General features: G+C 53.7%; 26 non-coding genes across 26 annotated transcripts; all 26 read right to left on the minus strand.

Annotated features, from left to right (window-relative positions):
* Positions 1–444: 444 nt before the first annotated feature.
* LOC128029654 (U6 spliceosomal RNA) lies at positions 445–551 on the minus strand. Its single transcript, XR_008187508.1, has one exon. It is a non-coding gene; the product is annotated as a U6 spliceosomal RNA (small nuclear RNA).
* Positions 552–1,285: 734 nt separating this feature from the next.
* Positions 1,286–1,392, minus strand: LOC128029655 (U6 spliceosomal RNA). Its single transcript, XR_008187509.1, has one exon. It is a non-coding gene; the product is annotated as a U6 spliceosomal RNA (small nuclear RNA).
* A 734-nt stretch (positions 1,393–2,126) lies between these two features.
* LOC128029880 (U6 spliceosomal RNA) lies at positions 2,127–2,233 on the minus strand. Its single transcript, XR_008187723.1, has one exon. It is a non-coding gene; the product is annotated as a U6 spliceosomal RNA (small nuclear RNA).
* Positions 2,234–2,967: 734 nt separating this feature from the next.
* LOC128029656 (U6 spliceosomal RNA) lies at positions 2,968–3,074 on the minus strand. The gene has a single exon (XR_008187510.1). It is a non-coding gene; the product is annotated as a U6 spliceosomal RNA (small nuclear RNA).
* Positions 3,075–3,808: 734 nt separating this feature from the next.
* Positions 3,809–3,915, minus strand: LOC128029657 (U6 spliceosomal RNA). The gene has a single exon (XR_008187511.1). It is a non-coding gene; the product is annotated as a U6 spliceosomal RNA (small nuclear RNA).
* A 734-nt stretch (positions 3,916–4,649) lies between these two features.
* On the minus strand, positions 4,650–4,756 carry LOC128029658 (U6 spliceosomal RNA). Its single transcript, XR_008187512.1, has one exon. It is a non-coding gene; the product is annotated as a U6 spliceosomal RNA (small nuclear RNA).
* A 734-nt stretch (positions 4,757–5,490) lies between these two features.
* Positions 5,491–5,597, minus strand: LOC128029659 (U6 spliceosomal RNA). The gene has a single exon (XR_008187513.1). It is a non-coding gene; the product is annotated as a U6 spliceosomal RNA (small nuclear RNA).
* A 734-nt stretch (positions 5,598–6,331) lies between these two features.
* Positions 6,332–6,438, minus strand: LOC128029838 (U6 spliceosomal RNA). The gene has a single exon (XR_008187683.1). It is a non-coding gene; the product is annotated as a U6 spliceosomal RNA (small nuclear RNA).
* Positions 6,439–7,172: 734 nt separating this feature from the next.
* On the minus strand, positions 7,173–7,279 carry LOC128029660 (U6 spliceosomal RNA). Its single transcript, XR_008187514.1, has one exon. It is a non-coding gene; the product is annotated as a U6 spliceosomal RNA (small nuclear RNA).
* Positions 7,280–8,013: 734 nt separating this feature from the next.
* Positions 8,014–8,120, minus strand: LOC128029661 (U6 spliceosomal RNA). The gene has a single exon (XR_008187515.1). It is a non-coding gene; the product is annotated as a U6 spliceosomal RNA (small nuclear RNA).
* Positions 8,121–8,854: 734 nt separating this feature from the next.
* Positions 8,855–8,961, minus strand: LOC128029840 (U6 spliceosomal RNA). Its single transcript, XR_008187685.1, has one exon. It is a non-coding gene; the product is annotated as a U6 spliceosomal RNA (small nuclear RNA).
* A 1,432-nt stretch (positions 8,962–10,393) lies between these two features.
* Positions 10,394–10,500, minus strand: LOC128029663 (U6 spliceosomal RNA). The gene has a single exon (XR_008187517.1). It is a non-coding gene; the product is annotated as a U6 spliceosomal RNA (small nuclear RNA).
* A 734-nt stretch (positions 10,501–11,234) lies between these two features.
* On the minus strand, positions 11,235–11,341 carry LOC128029664 (U6 spliceosomal RNA). The gene has a single exon (XR_008187518.1). It is a non-coding gene; the product is annotated as a U6 spliceosomal RNA (small nuclear RNA).
* A 734-nt stretch (positions 11,342–12,075) lies between these two features.
* LOC128029665 (U6 spliceosomal RNA) lies at positions 12,076–12,182 on the minus strand. The gene has a single exon (XR_008187519.1). It is a non-coding gene; the product is annotated as a U6 spliceosomal RNA (small nuclear RNA).
* A 734-nt stretch (positions 12,183–12,916) lies between these two features.
* On the minus strand, positions 12,917–13,023 carry LOC128029666 (U6 spliceosomal RNA). The gene has a single exon (XR_008187520.1). It is a non-coding gene; the product is annotated as a U6 spliceosomal RNA (small nuclear RNA).
* Positions 13,024–13,757: 734 nt separating this feature from the next.
* Positions 13,758–13,864, minus strand: LOC128029841 (U6 spliceosomal RNA). Its single transcript, XR_008187686.1, has one exon. It is a non-coding gene; the product is annotated as a U6 spliceosomal RNA (small nuclear RNA).
* Positions 13,865–14,598: 734 nt separating this feature from the next.
* On the minus strand, positions 14,599–14,705 carry LOC128029667 (U6 spliceosomal RNA). Its single transcript, XR_008187521.1, has one exon. It is a non-coding gene; the product is annotated as a U6 spliceosomal RNA (small nuclear RNA).
* Positions 14,706–15,439: 734 nt separating this feature from the next.
* Positions 15,440–15,546, minus strand: LOC128029668 (U6 spliceosomal RNA). Its single transcript, XR_008187522.1, has one exon. It is a non-coding gene; the product is annotated as a U6 spliceosomal RNA (small nuclear RNA).
* Positions 15,547–16,280: 734 nt separating this feature from the next.
* Positions 16,281–16,387, minus strand: LOC128029842 (U6 spliceosomal RNA). The gene has a single exon (XR_008187687.1). It is a non-coding gene; the product is annotated as a U6 spliceosomal RNA (small nuclear RNA).
* A 734-nt stretch (positions 16,388–17,121) lies between these two features.
* Positions 17,122–17,228, minus strand: LOC128029824 (U6 spliceosomal RNA). Its single transcript, XR_008187670.1, has one exon. It is a non-coding gene; the product is annotated as a U6 spliceosomal RNA (small nuclear RNA).
* Positions 17,229–17,962: 734 nt separating this feature from the next.
* LOC128029669 (U6 spliceosomal RNA) lies at positions 17,963–18,069 on the minus strand. Its single transcript, XR_008187523.1, has one exon. It is a non-coding gene; the product is annotated as a U6 spliceosomal RNA (small nuclear RNA).
* Positions 18,070–18,803: 734 nt separating this feature from the next.
* LOC128029670 (U6 spliceosomal RNA) lies at positions 18,804–18,910 on the minus strand. The gene has a single exon (XR_008187524.1). It is a non-coding gene; the product is annotated as a U6 spliceosomal RNA (small nuclear RNA).
* A 734-nt stretch (positions 18,911–19,644) lies between these two features.
* LOC128029671 (U6 spliceosomal RNA) lies at positions 19,645–19,751 on the minus strand. The gene has a single exon (XR_008187525.1). It is a non-coding gene; the product is annotated as a U6 spliceosomal RNA (small nuclear RNA).
* Positions 19,752–20,485: 734 nt separating this feature from the next.
* On the minus strand, positions 20,486–20,592 carry LOC128029843 (U6 spliceosomal RNA). The gene has a single exon (XR_008187688.1). It is a non-coding gene; the product is annotated as a U6 spliceosomal RNA (small nuclear RNA).
* A 734-nt stretch (positions 20,593–21,326) lies between these two features.
* On the minus strand, positions 21,327–21,433 carry LOC128029825 (U6 spliceosomal RNA). The gene has a single exon (XR_008187671.1). It is a non-coding gene; the product is annotated as a U6 spliceosomal RNA (small nuclear RNA).
* Positions 21,434–22,167: 734 nt separating this feature from the next.
* On the minus strand, positions 22,168–22,274 carry LOC128029672 (U6 spliceosomal RNA). Its single transcript, XR_008187526.1, has one exon. It is a non-coding gene; the product is annotated as a U6 spliceosomal RNA (small nuclear RNA).
* Between the last annotated feature and the right edge of the window lie 258 nt (positions 22,275–22,532).

Here is a 22,532-nt window from a genome sequence, read left to right on the forward strand (position 1 = left end):
GTACTGGAGCTGAAGGAGGCGTGGCCTCTACCTTTTTATAAGAAAGGAGAGTGGGCAGTGAAGAAGGGCTGGACAGCAAAGGCTCAGGGTGAAGGGAGTCTTACCGGATGCTCTTTGGATCTCCACAAGGTAGTGTACGGTCAGGGATTCTCTTCTTACATCCTAAACATGAGCGTGGAAGTTCTCCGGCTAGATTTCATGTTGTTAAATAAGCAGTTGACACGGTTCTCCTCTCCCTGCTCTCAAGTTCCGAGTCTGACGATGGCCACGTACTTCTCATGAGTTCATCACATGGTGTGACGGAGCGGGGCTGCAACTGAACATCTCTAAGACAGAGGAGATGGTGAGTGATTTTACGTCAAAACGCCTCCCACGCGGAGACTTCTATGTTTATTCACCGCCCGAGGGCTGATAGAGTAGAGGGGCACGGATATCGCAATCAAATAAAAGATGGAGCGCTTCACGGATTTGCGTGTCATCCTTTCGCAGGGGCCATGCTAATCTTCTCTGTATCGATCCAATTTTAGTATATGTGCCGCCGTGGCGAGCACGGAACAGCTGGCTCGCTCGAGGTATCTGTACCCCTCGGGTCCCTGCGAGCTCTCTCAGAGCTGGTAAGGGCCCAGTGAGCCGTCTCACCCCCTCGCATACCGTGCCGCACGGAGCGCGTCGGTGCTGAGGCCGGACGCACACCCCTCCATTGATGCAACCGCTCACCGAGTTTGGGGGACAGGTGAACGTAGCGCGTCAGTTTCTAAACGTGTCCGATTACACCGTGATGTACAGGAGCATCTTCTGGACACGAGGAAGCAGGTGTACACACTTGCCTTTGGTCCCTGGCGTACTGGAGCTGAAGGAGGCGTGGCCTCTACCTTTTTATAAGAAAGGAGAGTGGGCAGTGAAGAAGGGCTGGACAGCAAAGGCTCAGGGTGAAGGGAGTCTTACCGGATGCTCTTTGGATCTCCACAAGGTAGTGTACGGTCAGGGATTCTCTTCTTACATCCTAAACATGAGCGTGGAAGTTCTCCGGCTAGATTTCATGTTGTTAAATAAGCAGTTGACACGGTTCTCCTCTCCCTGCTCTCAAGTTCCGAGTCTGACGATGGCCACGTACTTCTCATGAGTTCATCACATGGTGTGACGGAGCGGGGCTGCAACTGAACATCTCTAAGACAGAGGAGATGGTGAGTGATTTTACGTCAAAACGCCTCCCACGCGGAGACTTCTATGTTTATTCACCGCCCGAGGGCTGATAGAGTAGAGGGGCACGGATATCGCAATCAAATAAAAGATGGAGCGCTTCACGGATTTGCGTGTCATCCTTTCGCAGGGGCCATGCTAATCTTCTCTGTATCGATCCAATTTTAGTATATGTGCCGCCGTGGCGAGCACGGAACAGCTGGCTCGCTCGAGGTATCTGTACCCCTCGGGTCCCTGCGAGCTCTCTCAGAGCTGGTAAGGGCCCAGTGAGCCGTCTCACCCCCTCGCATACCGTGCCGCACGGAGCGCGTCGGTGCTGAGGCCGGACGCACACCCCTCCATTGATGCAACCGCTCACCGAGTTTGGGGGACAGGTGAACGTAGCGCGTCAGTTTCTAAACGTGTCCGATTACACCGTGATGTACAGGAGCATCTTCTGGACACGAGGAAGCAGGTGTACACACTTGCCTTTGGTCCCTGGCGTACTGGAGCTGAAGGAGGCGTGGCCTCTACCTTTTTATAAGAAAGGAGAGTGGGCAGTGAAGAAGGGCTGGACAGCAAAGGCTCAGGGTGAAGGGAGTCTTACCGGATGCTCTTTGGATCTCCACAAGGTAGTGTACGGTCAGGGATTCTCTTCTTACATCCTAAACATGAGCGTGGAAGTTCTCCGGCTAGATTTCATGTTGTTAAATAAGCAGTTGACACGGTTCTCCTCTCCCTGCTCTCAAGTTCCGAGTCTGACGATGGCCACGTACTTCTCATGAGTTCATCACATGGTGTGACGGAGCGGGGCTGCAACTGAACATCTCTAAGACAGAGGAGATGGTGAGTGATTTTACGTCAAAACGCCTCCCACGCGGAGACTTCTATGTTTATTCACCGCCCGAGGGCTGATAGAGTAGAGGGGCACGGATATCGCAATCAAATAAAAGATGGAGCGCTCCACGGATTTGCGTGTCATCCTTTCGCAGGGGCCATGCTAATCTTCTCTGTATCGATCCAATTTTAGTATATGTGCCGCCGTGGCGAGCACGGAACAGCTGGCTCGCTCGAGGTATCTGTACCCCTCGGGTCCCTGCGAGCTCTCTCAGAGCTGGTAAGGGCCCAGTGAGCCATCTCACCCCCTCGCATACCGTGCCGCACGGAGCGCGTCGGTGCTGAGGCCGGACGCACACCCCTCCATTGATGCAACCGCTCACCGAGTTTGGGGGACAGGTGAACGTAGCGCGTCAGTTTCTAAACGTGTCCGATTACACCGTGATGTACAGGAGCATCTTCTGGACACGAGGAAGCAGGTGTACACACTTGCCTTTGGTCCCTGGCGTACTGGAGCTGAAGGAGGCGTGGCCTCTACCTTTTTATAAGAAAGGAGAGTGGGCAGTGAAGAAGGGCTGGACAGCAAAGGCTCAGGGTGAAGGGAGTCTTACCGGATGCTCTTTGGATCTCCACAAGGTAGTGTACGGTCAGGGATTCTCTTCTTACATCCTAAACATGAGCGTGGAAGTTCTCCGGCTAGATTTCATGTTGTTAAATAAGCAGTTGACACGGTTCTCCTCTCCCTGCTCTCAAGTTCCGAGTCTGACGATGGCCACGTACTTCTCATGAGTTCATCACATGGTGTGACGGAGCGGGGCTGCAACTGAACATCTCTAAGACAGAGGAGATGGTGAGTGATTTTACGTCAAAACGCCTCCCACGCGGAGACTTCTATGTTTATTCACCGCCCGAGGGCTGATAGAGTAGAGGGGCACGGATATCGCAATCAAATAAAAGATGGAGCGCTTCACGGATTTGCGTGTCATCCTTTCGCAGGGGCCATGCTAATCTTCTCTGTATCGATCCAATTTTAGTATATGTGCCGCCGTGGCGAGCACGGAACAGCTGGCTCGCTCGAGGTATCTGTAACCCTCGGGTCCCTGCGAGCTCTCTCAGAGCTGGTAAGGGCCCAGTGAGCCGTCTCACCCCCTCGCATACCGTGCCGCACGGAGCGCGTCGGTGCTGAGGCCGGACGCACACCCCTCCATTGATGCAACCGCTCATCGAGTTTGGGGGACAGGTGAACGTAGCGCGTCAGTTTCTAAACGTGTCCGATTACACCGTGATGTACAGGAGCATCTTCTGGACACGAGGAAGCAGGTGTACACACTTGCCTTTGGTCCCTGGCGTACTGGAGCTGAAGGAGGCGTGGCCTCTACCTTTTTATAAGAAAGGAGAGTGGGCAGTGAAGAAGGGCTGGACAGCAAAGGCTCAGGGTGAAGGGAGTCTTACCGGATGCTCTTTGGATCTCCACAAGGTAGTGTACGGTCAGGGATTCTCTTCTTACATCCTAAACATGAGCGTGGAAGTTCTCCGGCTAGATTTCATGTTGTTAAATAAGCAGTTGACACGGTTCTCCTCTCCCTGCTCTCAAGTTCCGAGTCTGACGATGGCCACGTACTTCTCATGAGTTCATCACATGGTGTGACGGAGCGGGGCTGCAACTGAACATCTCTAAGACAGAGGAGATGGTGAGTGATTTTACGTCAAAACGCCTCCCACGCGGAGACTTCTATGTTTATTCACCGCCCGAGGGCTGATAGAGTAGAGGGGCACGGATATCGCAATCAAATAAAAGATGGAGCGCTTCACGGATTTGCGTGTCATCCTTTCGCAGGGGCCATGCTAATCTTCTCTGTATCGATCCAATTTTAGTATATGTGCCGCCGTGGCGAGCACGGAACAGCTGGCTCGCTCGAGGTATCTGTACCCCTCGGGTCCCTGCGAGCTCTCTCAGAGCTGGTAAGGGCCCAGTGAGCCGTCTCACCCCCTCGCATACCGTGCCGCACGGAGCGCGTCGGTGCTGAGGCCGGACGCACACCCCTCCATTGATGCAACCGCTCACCGAGTTTGGGGGACAGGTGAACGTAGCGCGTCAGTTTCTAAACGTGTCCGATTACACCGTGATGTACAGGAGCATCTTCTGGACACGAGGAAGCAGGTGTACACACTTGCCTTTGGTCCCTGGCGTACTGGAGCTGAAGGAGGCGTGGCCTCTACCTTTTTATAAGAAAGGAGAGTGGGCAGTGAAGAAGGGCTGGACAGCAAAGGCTCAGGGTGAAGGGAGTCTTACCGGATGCTCTTTGGATCTCCACAAGGTAGTGTACGGTCAGGGATTCTCTTCTTACATCCTAAACATGAGCGTGGAAGTTCTCCGGCTAGATTTCATGTTGTTAAATAAGCAGTTGACACGGTTCTCCTCTCCCTGCTCTCAAGTTCCGAGTCTGACGATGGCCACGTACTTCTCATGAGTTCATCACATGGTGTGACGGAGCGGGGCTGCAACTGAACATCTCTAAGACAGAGGAGATGGTGAGTGATTTTACGTCAAAACGCCTCCCACGCGGAGACTTCTATGTTTATTCACCGCCCGAGGGCTGATAGAGTAGAGGGGCACGGATATCGCAATCAAATAAAAGATGGAGCGCTTCACGGATTTGCGTGTCATCCTTTCGCAGGGGCCATGCTAATCTTCTCTGTATCGATCCAATTTTAGTATATGTGCCGCCGTGGCGAGCACGGAACAGCTGGCTCGCTCGAGGTATCTGTACCCCTCGGGTCCCTGCGAGCTCTCTCAGAGCTGGTAAGGGCCCAGTGAGCCATCTCACCCCCTCGCATACCGTGCCGCACGGAGCGCGTCGGTGCTGAGGCCGGACGCACACCCTTCCATTGATGCAACCGCTCACCGAGTTTGGGGGACAGGTGAACGTAGCGCGTCAGTTTCTAAACGTGTCCGATTACACCGTGATGTACAGGAGCATCTTCTGGACACGAGGAAGCAGGTGTACACACTTGCCTTTGGTCCCTGGCGTACTGGAGCTGAAGGAGGCGTGGCCTCTACCTTTTTATAAGAAAGGAGAGTGGGCAGTGAAGAAGGGCTGGACAGCAAAGGCTCAGGGTGAAGGGAGTCTTACCGGATGCTCTTTGGATCTCCACAAGGTAGTGTACGGTCAGGGATTCTCTTCTTACATCCTAAACATGAGCGTGGAAGTTCTCCGGCTAGATTTCATGTTGTTAAATAAGCAGTTGACACGGTTCTCCTCTCCCTGCTCTCAAGTTCCGAGTCTGACGATGGCCACGTACTTCTCATGAGTTCATCACATGGTGTGACGGAGCGGGGCTGCAACTGAACATCTCTAAGACAGAGGAGATGGTGAGTGATTTTACGTCAAAACGCCTCCCACGCGGAGACTTCTATGTTTATTCACCGCCCGAGGGCTGATAGAGTAGAGGGGCACGGATATCGCAATCAAATAAAAGATGGAGCGCTTCACGGATTTGCGTGTCATCCTTTCGCAGGGGCCATGCTAATCTTCTCTGTATCGATCCAATTTTAGTATATGTGCCGCCGTGGCGAGCACGGAACAGCTGGCTCGCTCGAGGTATCTGTACCCCTCGGGTCCCTGCGAGCTCTCTCAGAGCTGGTAAGGGCCCAGTGAGCCATCTCACCCCCTCGCATACCGTGCCGCACGGAGCGCGTCGGTGCTGAGGCCGGACGCACACCCTTCCATTGATGCAACCGCTCACCGAGTTTGGGGGACAGGTGAACGTAGCGCGTCAGTTTCTAAACGTGTCCGATTACACCGTGATGTACAGGAGCATCTTCTGGACACGAGGAAGCAGGTGTACACACTTGCCTTTGGTCCCTGGCGTACTGGAGCTGAAGGAGGCGTGGCCTCTACCTTTTTATAAGAAAGGAGAGTGGGCAGTGAAGAAGGGCTGGACAGCAAAGGCTCAGGGTGAAGGGAGTCTTACCGGATGCTCTTTGGATCTCCACAAGGTAGTGTACGGTCAGGGATTCTCTTCTTACATCCTAAACATGAGCGTGGAAGTTCTCCGGCTAGATTTCATGTTGTTAAATAAGCAGTTGACACGGTTCTCCTCTCCCTGCTCTCAAGTTCTGAGTCTGACGATGGCCACGTACTTCTCATGAGTTCATCACATGGTGTGACGGAGCGGGGCTGCAACTGAACATCTCTAAGACAGAGGAGATGGTGAGTGATTTTACGTCAAAACGCCTCCCACGCGGAGACTTCTATGTTTATTCACCGCCCGAGGGCTGATAGAGTAGAGGGGCACGGATATCGCAATCAAATAAAAGCTGGAGCGCTTCACGGATTTGCGTGTCATCCTTTCGCAGGGGCCATGCTAATCTTCTCTGTATCGATCCAATTTTAGTATATGTGCCGCCGTGGCGAGCACGGAACAGCTGGCTCGCTCGAGGTATCTGTACCCCTCGGGTCCCTGCGAGCTCTCTCAGAGCTGGTAAGGGCCCAGTGAGCCGTCTCACCCCCTCGCATACCGTGCCGCACGGAGCGCGTCGGTGCTGAGGCCGGACGCACACCCCTCCATTGATGCAACCGCTCACCGAGTTTGGGGGACAGGTGAACGTAGCGCGTCAGTTTCTAAACGTGTCCGATTACACCGTGATGTACAGGAGCATCTTCTGGACACGAGGAAGCAGGTGTACACACTTGCCTTTGGTCCCTGGCGTACTGGAGCTGAAGGAGGCGTGGCCTCTACCTTTTTATAAGAAAGGAGAGTGGGCAGTGAAGAAGGGCTGGACAGCAAAGGCTCAGGGTGAAGGGAGTCTTACCGGATGCTCTTTGGATCTCCACAAGGTAGTGTACGGTCAGGGATTCTCTTCTTACATCCTAAACATGAGCGTGGAAGTTCTCCGGCTAGATTTCATGTTGTTAAATAAGCAGTTGACACGGTTCTCCTCTCCCTGCTCTCAAGTTCCGAGTCTGACGATGGCCACGTACTTCTCATGAGTTCATCACATGGTGTGACGGAGCGGGGCTGCAACTGAACATCTCTAAGACAGAGGAGATGGTGAGTGATTTTACGTCAAAACGCCTCCCACGCGGAGACTTCTATGTTTATTCACCGCCCGAGGGCTGATAGAGTAGAGGGGCACGGATATCGCAATCAAATAAAAGATGGAGCGCTTCACGGATTTGCGTGTCATCCTTTCGCAGGGGCCATGCTAATCTTCTCTGTATCGATCCAATTTTAGTATATGTGCCGCCGTGGCGAGCACGGAACAGCTGGCTCGCTCGAGGTATCTGTACCCCTCGGGTCCCTGCGAGCTCTCTCAGAGCTGGTAAGGGCCCAGTGAGCCATCTCACCCCCTCGCATACCGTGCCGCACGGAGCGCGTCGGTGCTGAGGCCGGACGCACACCCTTCCATTGATGCAACCGCTCACCGAGTTTGGGGGACAGGTGAACGTAGCGCGTCAGTTTCTAAACGTGTCCGATTACACCGTGATGTACAGGAGCATCTTCTGGACACGAGGAAGCAGGTGTACACACTTGCCTTTGGTCCCTGGCGTACTGGAGCTGAAGGAGGCGTGGCCTCTACCTTTTTATAAGAAAGGAGAGTGGGCAGTGAAGAAGGGCTGGACAGCAAAGGCTCAGGGTGAAGGGAGTCTTACCGGATGCTCTTTGGATCTCCACAAGGTAGTGTACGGTCAGGGATTCTCTTCTTACATCCTAAACATGAGCGTGGAAGTTCTCCGGCTAGATTTCATGTTGTTAAATAAGCAGTTGACACGGTTCTCCTCTCCCTGCTCTCAAGTTCCGAGTCTGACGATGGCCACGTACTTCTCATGAGTTCATCACATGGTGTGACGGAGCGGGGCTGCAACTGAACATCTCTAAGACAGAGGAGATGGTGAGTGATTTTACGTCAAAACGCCTCCCACGCGGAGACTTCTATGTTTATTCACCGCCCGAGGGCTGATAGAGTAGAGGGGCACGGATATCGCAATCAAATAAAAGATGGAGCGCTTCACGGATTTGCGTGTCATCCTTTCGCAGGGGCCATGCTAATCTTCTCTGTATCGATCCAATTTTAGTATATGTGCCGCCGTGGCGAGCACGGAACAGCTGGCTCGCTCGAGGTATCTGTACCCCTCGGGTCCCTGCGAGCTCTCTCAGAGCTGGTAAGGGCCCAGTGAGCCATCTCACCCCCTCGCATACCGTGCCGCACGGAGCGCGTCGGTGCTGAGGCCGGACGCACACCCTTCCATTGATGCAACCGCTCACCGAGTTTGGGGGACAGGTGAACGTAGCGCGTCAGTTTCTAAACGTGTCCGATTACACCGTGATGTACAGGAGCATCTTCTGGACACGAGGAAGCAGGTGTACACACTTGCCTTTGGTCCCTGGCGTACTGGAGCTGAAGGAGGCGTGGCCTCTACCTTTTTATAAGAAAGGAGAGTGGGCAGTGAAGAAGGGCTGGACAGCAAAGGCTCAGGGTGAAGGGAGTCTTACCGGATGCTCTTTGGATCTCCACAAGGTAGTGTACGGTCAGGGATTCTCTTCTTACATCCTAAACATGAGCGTGGAAGTTCTCCGGCTAGATTTCATGTTGTTAAATAAGCAGTTGACACGGTTCTCCTCTCCCTGCTCTCAAGTTCTGAGTCTGACGATGGCCACGTACTTCTCATGAGTTCATCACATGGTGTGACGGAGCGGGGCTGCAACTGAACATCTCTAAGACAGAGGAGATGGTGAGTGATTTTACGTCAAAACGCCTCCCACGCGGAGACTTCTATGTTTATTCACCGCCCGAGGGCTGATAGAGTAGAGGGGCACGGATATCGCAATCAAATAAAAGCTGGAGCGCTTCACGGATTTGCGTGTCATCCTTTCGCAGGGGCCATGCTAATCTTCTCTGTATCGATCCAATTTTAGTATATGTGCCGCCGTGGCGAGCACGGAACAGCTGGCTCGCTCGAGGTATCTGTACCCCTCGGGTCCCTGCGAGCTCTCTCAGAGCTGGTAAGGGCCCAGTGAGCCGTCTCACCCCCTCGCATACCGTGCCGCACGGAGCGCGTCGGTGCTGAGGCCGGACGCACACCCCTCCATTGATGCAACCGCTCACCGAGTTTGGGGGACAGGTGAACGTAGCGCGTCAGTTTCTAAACGTGTCCGATTACACCGTGATGTACAGGAGCATCTTCTGGACACGAGGAAGCAGGTGTACACACTTGCCTTTGGTCCCTGGCGTACTGGAGCTGAAGGAGGCGTGGCCTCTACCTTTTTATAAGAAAGGAGAGTGGGCAGTGAAGAAGGGCTGGACAGCAAAGGCTCAGGGTGAAGGGAGTCTTACCGGATGCTCTTTGGATCTCCACAAGGTAGTGTACGGTCAGGGATTCTCTTCTTACATCCTAAACATGAGCGTGGAAGTTCTCCGGCTAGATTTCATGTTGTTAAATAAGCAGTTGACACGGTTCTCCTCTCCCTGCTCTCAAGTTCCGAGTCTGACGATGGCCACGTACTTCTCATGAGTTCATCACATGGTGTGACGGAGCGGGGCTGCAACTGAACATCTCTAAGACAGAGGAGATGGTGAGTGATTTTACGTCAAAACGCCTCCCACGCGGAGACTTCTATGTTTATTCACCGCCCGAGGGCTGATAGAGTAGAGGGGCACGAGATCTGTACCCCTCGGGTCCCTGCGAGCTCTCTCAGAGCTGGTAAGGGCCCAGTGAGCCATCTCACCCCCTCGCATACCGTGCCGCACGGAGCGCGTCGGTGCTGAGGCCGGACGCACACCCTTCCATTGATGCAACCGCTCACCGAGTTTGGGGGACAGGTGAACGTAGCGCGTCAGTTTCTAAACGTGTCCGATTACACCGTGATGTACAGGAGCATCTTCTGGACACGAGGAAGCAGGTGTACACACTTGCCTTTGGTCCCTGGCGTACTGGAGCTGAAGGAGGCGTGGCCTCTACCTTTTTATAAGAAAGGAGAGTGGGCAGTGAAGAAGGGCTGGACAGCAAAGGCTCAGGGTGAAGGGAGTCTTACCGGATGCTCTTTGGATCTCCACAAGGTAGTGTACGGTCAGGGATTCTCTTCTTACATCCTAAACATGAGCGTGGAAGTTCTCCGGCTAGATTTCATGTTGTTAAATAAGCAGTTGACACGGTTCTCCTCTCCCTGCTCTCAAGTTCCGAGTCTGACGATGGCCACGTACTTCTCATGAGTTCATCACATGGTGTGACGGAGCGGGGCTGCAACTGAACATCTCTAAGACAGAGGAGATGGTGAGTGATTTTACGTCAAAACGCCTCCCACGCGGAGACTTCTATGTTTATTCACCGCCCGAGGGCTGATAGAGTAGAGGGGCACGGATATCGCAATCAAATAAAAGATGGAGCGCTTCACGGATTTGCGTGTCATCCTTTCGCAGGGGCCATGCTAATCTTCTCTGTATCGATCCAATTTTAGTATATGTGCCGCCGTGGCGAGCACGGAACAGCTGGCTCGCTCGAGGTATCTGTAACCCTCGGGTCCCTGCGAGCTCTCTCAGAGCTGGTAAGGGCCCAGTGAGCCATCTCACCCCCTCGCATACCGTGCCGCACGGAGCGCGTCGGTGCTGAGGCCGGACGCACACCCCTCCATTGATGCAACCGCTCATCGAGTTTGGGGGACAGGTGAACGTAGCGCGTCAGTTTCTAAACGTGTCCGATTACACCGTGATGTACAGGAGCATCTTCTGGACACGAGGAAGCAGGTGTACACACTTGCCTTTGGTCCCTGGCGTACTGGAGCTGAAGGAGGCGTGGCCTCTACCTTTTTATAAGAAAGGAGAGTGGGCAGTGAAGAAGGGCTGGACAGCAAAGGCTCAGGGTGAAGGGAGTCTTACCGGATGCTCTTTGGATCTCCACAAGGTAGTGTACGGTCAGGGATTCTCTTCTTACATCCTAAACATGAGCGTGGAAGTTCTCCGGCTAGATTTCATGTTGTTAAATAAGCAGTTGACACGGTTCTCCTCTCCCTGCTCTCAAGTTCCGAGTCTGACGATGGCCACGTACTTCTCATGAGTTCATCACATGGTGTGACGGAGCGGGGCTGCAACTGAACATCTCTAAGACAGAGGAGATGGTGAGTGATTTTACGTCAAAACGCCTCCCACGCGGAGACTTCTATGTTTATTCACCGCCCGAGGGCTGATAGAGTAGAGGGGCACGGATATCGCAATCAAATAAAAGATGGAGCGCTTCACGGATTTGCGTGTCATCCTTTCGCAGGGGCCATGCTAATCTTCTCTGTATCGATCCAATTTTAGTATATGTGCCGCCGTGGCGAGCACGGAACAGCTGGCTCGCTCGAGGTATCTGTACCCCTCGGGTCCCTGCGAGCTCTCTCAGAGCTGGTAAGGGCCCAGTGAGCCGTCTCACCCCCTCGCATACCGTGCCGCACGGAGCGCGTCGGTGCTGAGGCCGGACGCACACCCCTCCATTGATGCAACCGCTCACCGAGTTTGGGGGACAGGTGAACGTAGCGCGTCAGTTTCTAAACGTGTCCGATTACACCGTGATGTACAGGAGCATCTTCTGGACACGAGGAAGCAGGTGTACACACTTGCCTTTGGTCCCTGGCGTACTGGAGCTGAAGGAGGCGTGGCCTCTACCTTTTTATAAGAAAGGAGAGTGGGCAGTGAAGAAGGGCTGGACAGCAAAGGCTCAGGGTGAAGGGAGTCTTACCGGATGCTCTTTGGATCTCCACAAGGTAGTGTACGGTCAGGGATTCTCTTCTTACATCCTAAACATGAGCGTGGAAGTTCTCCGGCTAGATTTCATGTTGTTAAATAAGCAGTTGACACGGTTCTCCTCTCCCTGCTCTCAAGTTCCGAGTCTGACGATGGCCACGTACTTCTCATGAGTTCATCACATGGTGTGACGGAGCGGGGCTGCAACTGAACATCTCTAAGACAGAGGAGATGGTGAGTGATTTTACGTCAAAACGCCTCCCACGCGGAGACTTCTATGTTTATTCACCGCCCGAGGGCTGATAGAGTAGAGGGGCACGGATATCGCAATCAAATAAAAGATGGAGCGCTTCACGGATTTGCGTGTCATCCTTTCGCAGGGGCCATGCTAATCTTCTCTGTATCGATCCAATTTTAGTATATGTGCCGCCGTGGCGAGCACGGAACAGCTGGCTCGCTCGAGGTATCTGTACCCCTCGGGTCCCTGCGAGCTCTCTCAGAGCTGGTAAGGGCCCAGTGAGCCATCTCACCCCCTCGCATACCGTGCCGCACGGAGCGCGTCGGTGCTGAGGCCGGACGCACACCCTTCCATTGATGCAACCGCTCACCGAGTTTGGGGGACAGGTGAACGTAGCGCGTCAGTTTCTAAACGTGTCCGATTACACCGTGATGTACAGGAGCATCTTCTGGACACGAGGAAGCAGGTGTACACACTTGCCTTTGGTCCCTGGCGTACTGGAGCTGAAGGAGGCGTGGCCTCTACCTTTTTATAAGAAAGGAGAGTGGGCAGTGAAGAAGGGCTGGACAGCAAAGGCTCAGGGTGAAGGGAGTCTTACCGGATGCTCTTTGGATCTCCACAAGGTAGTGTACGGTCAGGGATTCTCTTCTTACATCCTAAACATGAGCGTGGAAGTTCTCCGGCTAGATTTCATGTTGTTAAATAAGCAGTTGACACGGTTCTCCTCTCCCTGCTCTCAAGTTCCGAGTCTGACGATGGCCACGTACTTCTCATGAGTTCATCACATGGTGTGACGGAGCGGGGCTGCAACTGAACATCTCTAAGACAGAGGAGATGGTGAGTGATTTTACGTCAAAACGCCTCCCACGCGGAGACTTCTATGTTTATTCACCGCCCGAGGGCTGATAGAGTAGAGGGGCACGGATATCGCAATCAAATAAAAGATGGAGCGCTTCACGGATTTGCGTGTCATCCTTTCGCAGGGGCCATGCTAATCTTCTCTGTATCGATCCAATTTTAGTATATGTGCCGCCGTGGCGAGCACGGAACAGCTGGCTCGCTCGAGGTATCTGTACCCCTCGGGTCCCTGCGAGCTCTCTCAGAGCTGGTAAGGGCCCAGTGAGCCATCTCACCCCCTCGCATACCGTGCCGCACGGAGCGCGTCGGTGCTGAGGCCGGACGCACACCCTTCCATTGATGCAACCGCTCACCGAGTTTGGGGGACAGGTGAACGTAGCGCGTCAGTTTCTAAACGTGTCCGATTACACCGTGATGTACAGGAGCATCTTCTGGACACGAGGAAGCAGGTGTACACACTTGCCTTTGGTCCCTGGCTTACTGGAGCTGAAGGAGGCGTGGCCTCTACCTTTTTATAAGAAAGGAGAGTGGGCAGTGAAGAAGGGCTGGACAGCAAAGGCTCAGGGTGAAGGGAGTCTTAACGGATGCTCTTTGGATCTCCACAAGGTAGTGTACGGTCAGGGATTCTCTTCTTACATCCTAAACATGAGCGTGGAAGTTCTCCGGCTAGATTTCATGTTGTTAAATAAGCAGTTGACACGGTTCTCCTCTCCCTGCTCTCAAGTTCTGAGTCTGACGATGGCCACGTACTTCTCATGAGTTCATCACATGGTGTGACGGAGCGGGGCTGCAACTGAACATCTCTAAGACAGAGGAGATGGTGAGTGATTTTACGTCAAAACGCCTCCCACGCGGAGACTTCTATGTTTATTCACCGCCCGAGGGCTGATAGAGTAGAGGGGCACGGATATCGCAATCAAATAAAAGCTGGAGCGCTTCACGGATTTGCGTGTCATCCTTTCGCAGGGGCCATGCTAATCTTCTCTGTATCGATCCAATTTTAGTATATGTGCCGCCGTGGCGAGCACGGAACAGCTGGCTCGCTCGAGGTATCTGTACCCCTCGGGTCCCTGCGAGCTCTCTCAGAGCTGGTAAGGGCCCAGTGAGCCGTCTCACCCCCTCGCATACCGTGCCGCACGGAGCGCGTCGGTGCTGAGGCCGGACGCACACCCCTCCATTGATGCAACCGCTCACCGAGTTTGGGGGACAGGTGAACGTAGCGCGTCAGTTTCTAAACGTGTCCGATTACACCGTGATGTACAGGAGCATCTTCTGGACACGAGGAAGCAGGTGTACACACTTGCCTTTGGTCCCTGGCGTACTAGAGCTGAAGGAGGCGTGGCCTCTACCTTTTTATAAGAAAGGAGAGTGGGCAGTGAAGAAGGGCTGGACAGCAAAGGCTCAGGGTGAAGGGAGTCTTACCGGATGCTCTTTGGATCTCCACAAGGTAGTGTACGGTCAGGGATTCTCTTCTTACATCCTAAACATGAGCGTGGAAGTTCTCCGGCTAGATTTCATGTTGTTAAATAAGCAGTTGACACGGTTCTCCTCTCCCTGCTCTCAAGTTCCGAGTCTGACGATGGCCACGTACTTCTCATGAGTTCATCACATGGTGTGACGGAGCGGGGCTGCAACTGAACATCTCTAAGACAGAGGAGATGGTGAGTGATTTTACGTCAAAACGCCTCCCACGCGGAGACTTCTATGTTTATTCACCGCCCGAGGGCTGATAGAGTAGAGGGGCACGGATATCGCAATCAAATAAAAGATGGAGCGCTTCACGGATTTGCGTGTCATCCTTTCGCAGGGGCCATGCTAATCTTCTCTGTATCGATCCAATTTTAGTATATGTGCCGCCGTGGCGAGCACGGAACAGCTGGCTCGCTCGAGGTATCTGTACCCCTCGGGTCCCTGCGAGCTCTCTCAGAGCTGGTAAGGGCCCAGTGAGCCATCTCACCCCCTCGCATACCGTGCCGCACGGAGCGCGTCGGTGCTGAGGCCGGACGCACACCCTTCCATTGATGCAACCGCTCACCGAGTTTGGGGGACAGGTGAACGTAGCGCGTCAGTTTCTAAACGTGTCCGATTACACCGTGATGTACAGGAGCATCTTCTGGACACGAGGAAGCAGGTGTACACACTTGCCTTTGGTCCCTGGCGTACTGGAGCTGAAGGAGGCGTGGCCTCTACCTTTTTATAAGAAAGGAGAGTGGGCAGTGAAGAAGGGCTGGACAGCAAAGGCTCAGGGTGAAGGGAGTCTTACCGGATGCTCTTTGGATCTCCACAAGGTAGTGTACGGTCAGGGATTCTCTTCTTACATCCTAAACATGAGCGTGGAAGTTCTCCGGCTAGATTTCATGTTGTTAAATAAGCAGTTGACACGGTTCTCCTCTCCCTGCTCTCAAGTTCCGAGTCTGACGATGGCCACGTACTTCTCATGAGTTCATCACATGGTGTGACGGAGCGGGGCTGCAACTGAACATCTCTAAGACAGAGGAGATGGTGAGTGATTTTACGTCAAAACGCCTCCCACGCGGAGACTTCTATGTTTATTCACCGCCCGAGGGCTGATAGAGTAGAGGGGCACGGATATCGCAATCAAATAAAAGATGGAGCGCTTCACGGATTTGCGTGTCATCCTTTCGCAGGGGCCATGCTAATCTTCTCTGTATCGATCCAATTTTAGTATATGTGCCGCCGTGGCGAGCACGGAACAGCTGGCTCGCTCGAGGTATCTGTACCCCTCGGGTCCCTGCGAGCTCTCTCAGAGCTGGTAAGGGCCCAGTGAGCCATCTCACCCCCTCGCATACCGTGCCGCACGGAGCGCGTCGGTGCTGAGGCCGGACGCACACCCTTCCATTGATGCAACCGCTCACCGAGTTTGGGGGACAGGTGAACGTAGCGCGTCAGTTTCTAAACGTGTCCGATTACACCGTGATGTACAGGAGCATCTTCTGGACACGAGGAAGCAGGTGTACACACTTGCCTTTGGTCCCTGGCGTACTGGAGCTGAAGGAGGCGTGGCCTCTACCTTTTTATAAGAAAGGAGAGTGGGCAGTGAAGAAGGGCTGGACAGCAAAGGCTCAGGGTGAAGGGAGTCTTACCGGATGCTCTTTGGATCTCCACAAGGTAGTGTACGGTCAGGGATTCTCTTCTTACATCCTAAACATGAGCGTGGAAGTTCTCCGGCTAGATTTCATGTTGTTAAATAAGCAGTTGACACGGTTCTCCTCTCCCTGCTCTCAAGTTCTGAGTCTGACGATGGCCACGTACTTCTCATGAGTTCATCACATGGTGTGACGGAGCGGGGCTGCAACTGAACATCTCTAAGACAGAGGAGATGGTGAGTGATTTTACGTCAAAACGCCTCCCACGCGGAGACTTCTATGTTTATTCACCGCCCGAGGGCTGATAGAGTAGAGGGGCACGGATATCGCAATCAAATAAAAGCTGGAGCGCTTCACGGATTTGCGTGTCATCCTTTCGCAGGGGCCATGCTAATCTTCTCTGTATCGATCCAATTTTAGTATATGTGCCGCCGTGGCGAGCACGGAACAGCTGGCTCGCTCGAGGTATCTGTACCCCTCGGGTCCCTGCGAGCTCTCTCAGAGCTGGTAAGGGCCCAGTGAGCCGTCTCACCCCCTCGCATACCGTGCCGCACGGAGCGCGTCGGTGCTGAGGCCGGACGCACACCCCTCCATTGATGCAACCGCTCACCGAGTTTGGGGGACAGGTGAACGTAGCGCGTCAGTTTCTAAACGTGTCCGATTACACCGTGATGTACAGGAGCATCTTCTGGACACGAGGAAGCAGGTGTACACACTTGCCTTTGGTCCCTGGCGTACTGGAGCTGAAGGAGGCGTGGCCTCTACCTTTTTATAAGAAAGGAGAGTGGGCAGTGAAGAAGGGCTGGACAGCAAAGGCTCAGGGTGAAGGGAGTCTTACCGGATGCTCTTTGGATCTCCACAAGGTAGTGTACGGTCAGGGATTCTCTTCTTACATCCTAAACATGAGCGTGGAAGTTCTCCGGCTAGATTTCATGTTGTTAAATAAGCAGTTGACACGGTTCTCCTCTCCCTGCTCTCAAGTTCCGAGTCTGACGATGGCCACGTACTTCTCATGAGTTCATCACATGGTGTGACGGAGCGGGGCTGCAACTGAACATCTCTAAGACAGAGGAGATGGTGAGTGATTTTACGTCAAAACGCCTCCCACGCGGAGACTTCTATGTTTATTCACCGCCCGAGGGCTGATAGAGTAGAGGGGCACGGATATCGCAATCAAATAAAAGATGGAGTGCTTCACGGATTTGCGTGTCATCCTTTCGCAGGGGCCATGCTAATCTTCTCTGTATCGATCCAATTTTAGTATATGTGCCGCCGTGGCGAGCACGGAACAGCTGGATCGCTCGAGGTATCTGTACCCCTCGGGTCCCTGCGAGCTCTCTCAGAGCTGGTAAGGGCCCAGTGAGCCATCTCACCCCCTCGCATACCGTGCCGCACGGAGCGCGTCGGTGCTGAGGCCGGACGCACACCCTTCCATTGATGCAACCGCTCACCGAGTTTGGGGGACAGGTGAACGTAGCGCGTCAGTTTCTAAACGTGTCCGATTACACCGTGATGTACAGGAGCATCTTCTGGACACGAGGAAGCAGGTGTACACACTTGCCTTTGGTCCCTGGCGTACTGGAGCTGAAGGAGGCGTGGCCTCTACCTTTTTATAAGAAAGGAGAGTGGGCAGTGAAGAAGGGCTGGACAGCAAAGGCTCAGGGTGAAGGGAGTCTTACCGGATGCTCTTTGGATCTCCACAAGGTAGTGTACGGTCAGGGATTCTCTTCTTACATCCTAAACATGAGCGTGGAAGTTCTCCGGCTAGATTTCATGTTGTTAAATAAGCAGTTGACACGGTTCTCCTCTCCCTGCTCTCAAGTTCCGAGTCTGACGATGGCCACGTACTTCTCATGAGTTCATCACATGGTGTGACGGAGCGGGGCTGCAACTGAACATCTCTAAGACAGAGGAGATGGTGAGTGATTTTACGTCAAAACGCCTCCCACGCGGAGACTTCTATGTTTATTCACCGCCCGAGGGCTGATAGAGTAGAGGGGCACGGATATCGCAATCAAATAAAAGATGGAGCGCTTCACGGATTTGCGTGTCATCCTTTCGCAGGGGCCATGCTAATCTTCTCTGTATCGATCCAATTTTAGTATATGTGCCGCCGTGGCGAGCACGGAACAGCTGGCTCGCTCGAGGTATCTGTAACCCTCGGGTCCCTGCGAGCTCTCTCAGAGCTGGTAAGGGCCCAGTGAGCCATCTCACCCCCTCGCATACCGTGCCGCACGGAGCGCGTCGGTGCTGAGGCCGGACGCACACCCCTCCATTGATGCAACCGCTCATCGAGTTTGGGGGACAGGTGAACGTAGCGCGTCAGTTTCTAAACGTGTCCGATTACACCGTGATGTACAGGAGCATCTTCTGGACACGAGGAAGCAGGTGTACACACTTGCCTTTGGTCCCTGGCGTACTGGAGCTGAAGGAGGCGTGGCCTCTACCTTTTTATAAGAAAGGAGAGTGGGCAGTGAAGAAGGGCTGGACAGCAAAGGCTCAGGGTGAAGGGAGTCTTACCGGATGCTCTTTGGATCTCCACAAGGTAGTGTACGGTCAGGGATTCTCTTCTTACATCCTAAACATGAGCGTGGAAGTTCTCCGGCTAGATTTCATGTTGTTAAATAAGCAGTTGACACGGTTCTCCTCTCCCTGCTCTCAAGTTCCGAGTCTGACGATGGCCACGTACTTCTCATGAGTTCATCACATGGTGTGACGGAGCGGGGCTGCAACTGAACATCTCTAAGACAGAGGAGATGGTGAGTGATTTTACGTCAAAACGCCTCCCACGCGGAGACTTCTATGTTTATTCACCGCCCGAGGGCTGATAGAGTAGAGGGGCACGGATATCGCAATCAAATAAAAGATGGAGCGCTTCACGGATTTGCGTGTCATCCTTTCGCAGGGGCCATGCTAATCTTCTCTGTATCGATCCAATTTTAGTATATGTGCCGCCGTGGCGAGCACGGAACAGCTGGCTCGCTCGAGGTATCTGTACCCCTCGGGTCCCTGCGAGCTCTCTCAGAGCTGGTAAGGGCCCAGTGAGCCGTCTCACCCCCTCGCATACCGTGCCGCACGGAGCGCGTCGGTGCTGAGGCCGGACGCACACCCTTCCATTGATGCAACCGCTCACCGAGTTTGGGGGACAGGTGAACGTAGCGCGTCAGTTTCTAAACGTGTCCGATTACACCGTGATGTACAGGAGCATCTTCTGGACACGAGGAAGCAGGTGTACACACTTGCCTTTGGTCCCTGGCGTACTGGAGCTGAAGGAGGCGTGGCCTCTACCTTTTTATAAGAAAGGAGAGTGGGCAGTGAAGAAGGGCTGGACAGCAAAGGCTCAGGGTGAAGGGAGTCTTACCGGATGCTCTTTGGATCTCCACAAGGTAGTGTACGGTCAGGGATTCTCTTCTTACATCCTAAACATGAGCGTGGAAGTTCTCCGGCTAGATTTCATGTTGTTAAATAAGCAGTTGACACGGTTCTCCTCTCCCTGCTCTCAAGTTCCGAGTCTGACGATGGCCACGTACTTCTCATGAGTTCATCACATGGTGTGACGGAGCGGGGCTGCAACTGAACATCTCTAAGACAGAGGAGATGGTGAGTGATTTTACGTCAAAACGCCTCCCACGCGGAGACTTCTATGTTTATTCACCGCCCGAGGGCTGATAGAGTAGAGGGGCACGGATATCGCAATCAAATAAAAGATGGAGCGCTTCACGGATTTGCGTGTCATCCTTTCGCAGGGGCCATGCTAATCTTCTCTGTATCGATCCAATTTTAGTATATGTGCCGCCGTGGCGAGCACGGAACAGCTGGCTCGCTCGAGGTATCTGTACCCCTCGGGTCCCTGCGAGCTCTCTCAGAGCTGGTAAGGGCCCAGTGAGCCATCTCACCCCCTCGCATACCGTGCCGCACGGAGCGCGTCGGTGCTGAGGCCGGACGCACACCCTTCCATTGATGCAACCGCTCACCGAGTTTGGGGGACAGGTGAACGTAGCGCGTCAGTTTCTAAACGTGTCCGATTACACCGTGATGTACAGGAGCATCTTCTGGACACGAGGAAGCAGGTGTACACACTTGCCTTTGGTCCCTGGCGTACTGGAGCTGAAGGAGGCGTGGCCTCTACCTTTTTATAAGAAAGGAGAGTGGGCAGTGAAGAAGGGCTGGACAGCAAAGGCTCAGGGTGAAGGGAGTCTTACCGGATGCTCTTTGGATCTCCACAAGGTAGTGTACGGTCAGGGATTCTCTTCTTACATCCTAAACATGAGCGTGGAAGTTCTCCGGCTAGATTTCATGTTGTTAAATAAGCAGTTGACACGGTTCTCCTCTCCCTGCTCTCAAGTTCTGAGTCTGACGATGGCCACGTACTTCTCATGAGTTCATCACATGGTGTGACGGAGCGGGGCTGCAACTGAACATCTCTAAGACAGAGGAGATGGTGAGTGATTTTACGTCAAAACGCCTCCCACGCGGAGACTTCTATGTTTATTCACCGCCCGAGGGCTGATAGAGTAGAGGGGCACGGATATCGCAATCAAATAAAAGCTGGAGCGCTTCACGGATTTGCGTGTCATCCTTTCGCAGGGGCCATGCTAATCTTCTCTGTATCGATCCAATTTTAGTATATGTGCCGCCGTGGCGAGCACGGAACAGCTGGCTCGCTCGAGGTATCTGTACCCCTCGGGTCCCTGCGAGCTCTCTCAGAGCTGGTAAGGGCCCAGTGAGCCGTCTCACCCCCTCGCATACCGTGCCGCACGGAGCGCGTCGGTGCTGAGGCCGGACGCACACCCCTCCATTGATGCAACCGCTCACCGAGTTTGGGGGACAGGTGAACGTAGCGCGTCAGTTTCTAAACGTGTCCGATTACACCGTGATGTACAGGAGCATCTTCTGGACACGAGGAAGCAGGTGTACACACTTGCCTTTGGTCCCTGGCGTACTGGAGCTGAAGGAGGCGTGGCCTCTACCTTTTTATAAGAAAGGAGAGTGGGCAGTGAAGAAGGGCTGGACAGCAAAGGCTCAGGGTGAAGGGAGTCTTACCGGATGCTCTTTGGATCTCCACAAGGTAGTGTACGGTCAGGGATTCTCTTCTTACATCCTAAACATGAGCGTGGAAGTTCTCCGGCTAGATTTCATGTTGTTAAATAAGCAGTTGACACGGTTCTCCTCTCCCTGCTCTCAAGTTCCGAGTCTGACGATGGCCACGTACTTCTCATGAGTTCATCACATGGTGTGACGGAGCGGGGCTGCAACTGAACATCTCTAAGACAGAGGAGATGGTGAGTGATTTTACGTCAAAACGCCTCCCACGCGGAGACTTCTATGTTTATTCACCGCCCGAGGGCTGATAGAGTAGAGGGGCACGGATATCGCAATCAAATAAAAGATGGAGTGCTTCACGGATTTGCGTGTCATCCTTTCGCAGGGGCCATGCTAATCTTCTCTGTATCGATCCAATTTTAGTATATGTGCCGCCGTGGCGAGCACGGAACAGCTGGATCGCTCGAGGTATCTGTACCCCTCGGGTCCCTGCGAGCTCTCTCAGAGCTGGTAAGGGCCCAGTGAGCCATCTCACCCCCTCGCATACCGTGCCGCACGGAGCGCGTCGGTGCTGAGGCCGGACGCACACCCTTCCATTGATGCAACCGCTCACCGAGTTTGGGGGACAGGTGAACGTAGCGCGTCAGTTTCTAAACGTGTCCGATTACACCGTGATGTACAGGAGCATCTTCTGGACACGAGGAAGCAGGTGTACACACTTGCCTTTGGTCCCTGGCGTACTGGAGCTGAAGGAGGCGTGGCCTCTACCTTTTTATAAGAAAGGAGAGTGGGCAGTGAAGAAGGGCTGGACAGCAAAGGCTCAGGGTGAAGGGAGTCTTACCGGATGCTCTTTGGATCTCCACAAGGTAGTGTACGGTCAGGGATTCTCTTCTTACATCCTAAACATGAGCGTGGAAGTTCTCCGGCTAGATTTCATGTTGTTAAATAAGCAGTTGACACGGTTCTCCTCTCCCTGCTCTCAAGTTCCGAGTCTGACGATGGCCACGTACTTCTCATGAGTTCATCACATGGTGTGACGGAGCGGGGCTGCAACTGAACATCTCTAAGACAGAGGAGATGGTGAGTGATTTTACGTCAAAACGCCTCCCACGCGGAGACTTCTATGTTTATTCACCGCCCGAGGGCTGATAGAGTAGAGGGGCACGGATATCGCAATCAAATAAAAGATGGAGCGCTTCACGGATTTGCGTGTCATCCTTTCGCAGGGGCCATGCTAATCTTCTCTGTATCGATCCAATTTTAGTATATGTGCCGCCGTGGCGAGCACGGAACAGCTGGCTCGCTCGAGGTATCTGTAACCCTCGGGTCCCTGCGAGCTCTCTCAGAGCTGGTAAGGGCCCAGTGAGCCATCTCACCCCCTCGCATACCGTGCCGCACGGAGCGCGTCGGTGCTGAGGCCGGACGCACACCCCTCCATTGATGCAACCGCTCATCGAGTTTGGGGGACAGGTGAACGTAGCGCGTCAGTTTCTAAACGTGTCCGATTACACCGTGATGTACAGGAGCATCTTCTGGACACGAGGAA

Source organism: Carassius gibelio, chromosome A15 (genome assembly GCF_023724105.1).
Source record: "Carassius gibelio isolate Cgi1373 ecotype wild population from Czech Republic chromosome A15, carGib1.2-hapl.c, whole genome shotgun sequence".
NCBI classification, from domain to species: domain Eukaryota; kingdom Metazoa; phylum Chordata; class Actinopteri; order Cypriniformes; family Cyprinidae; genus Carassius; species Carassius gibelio.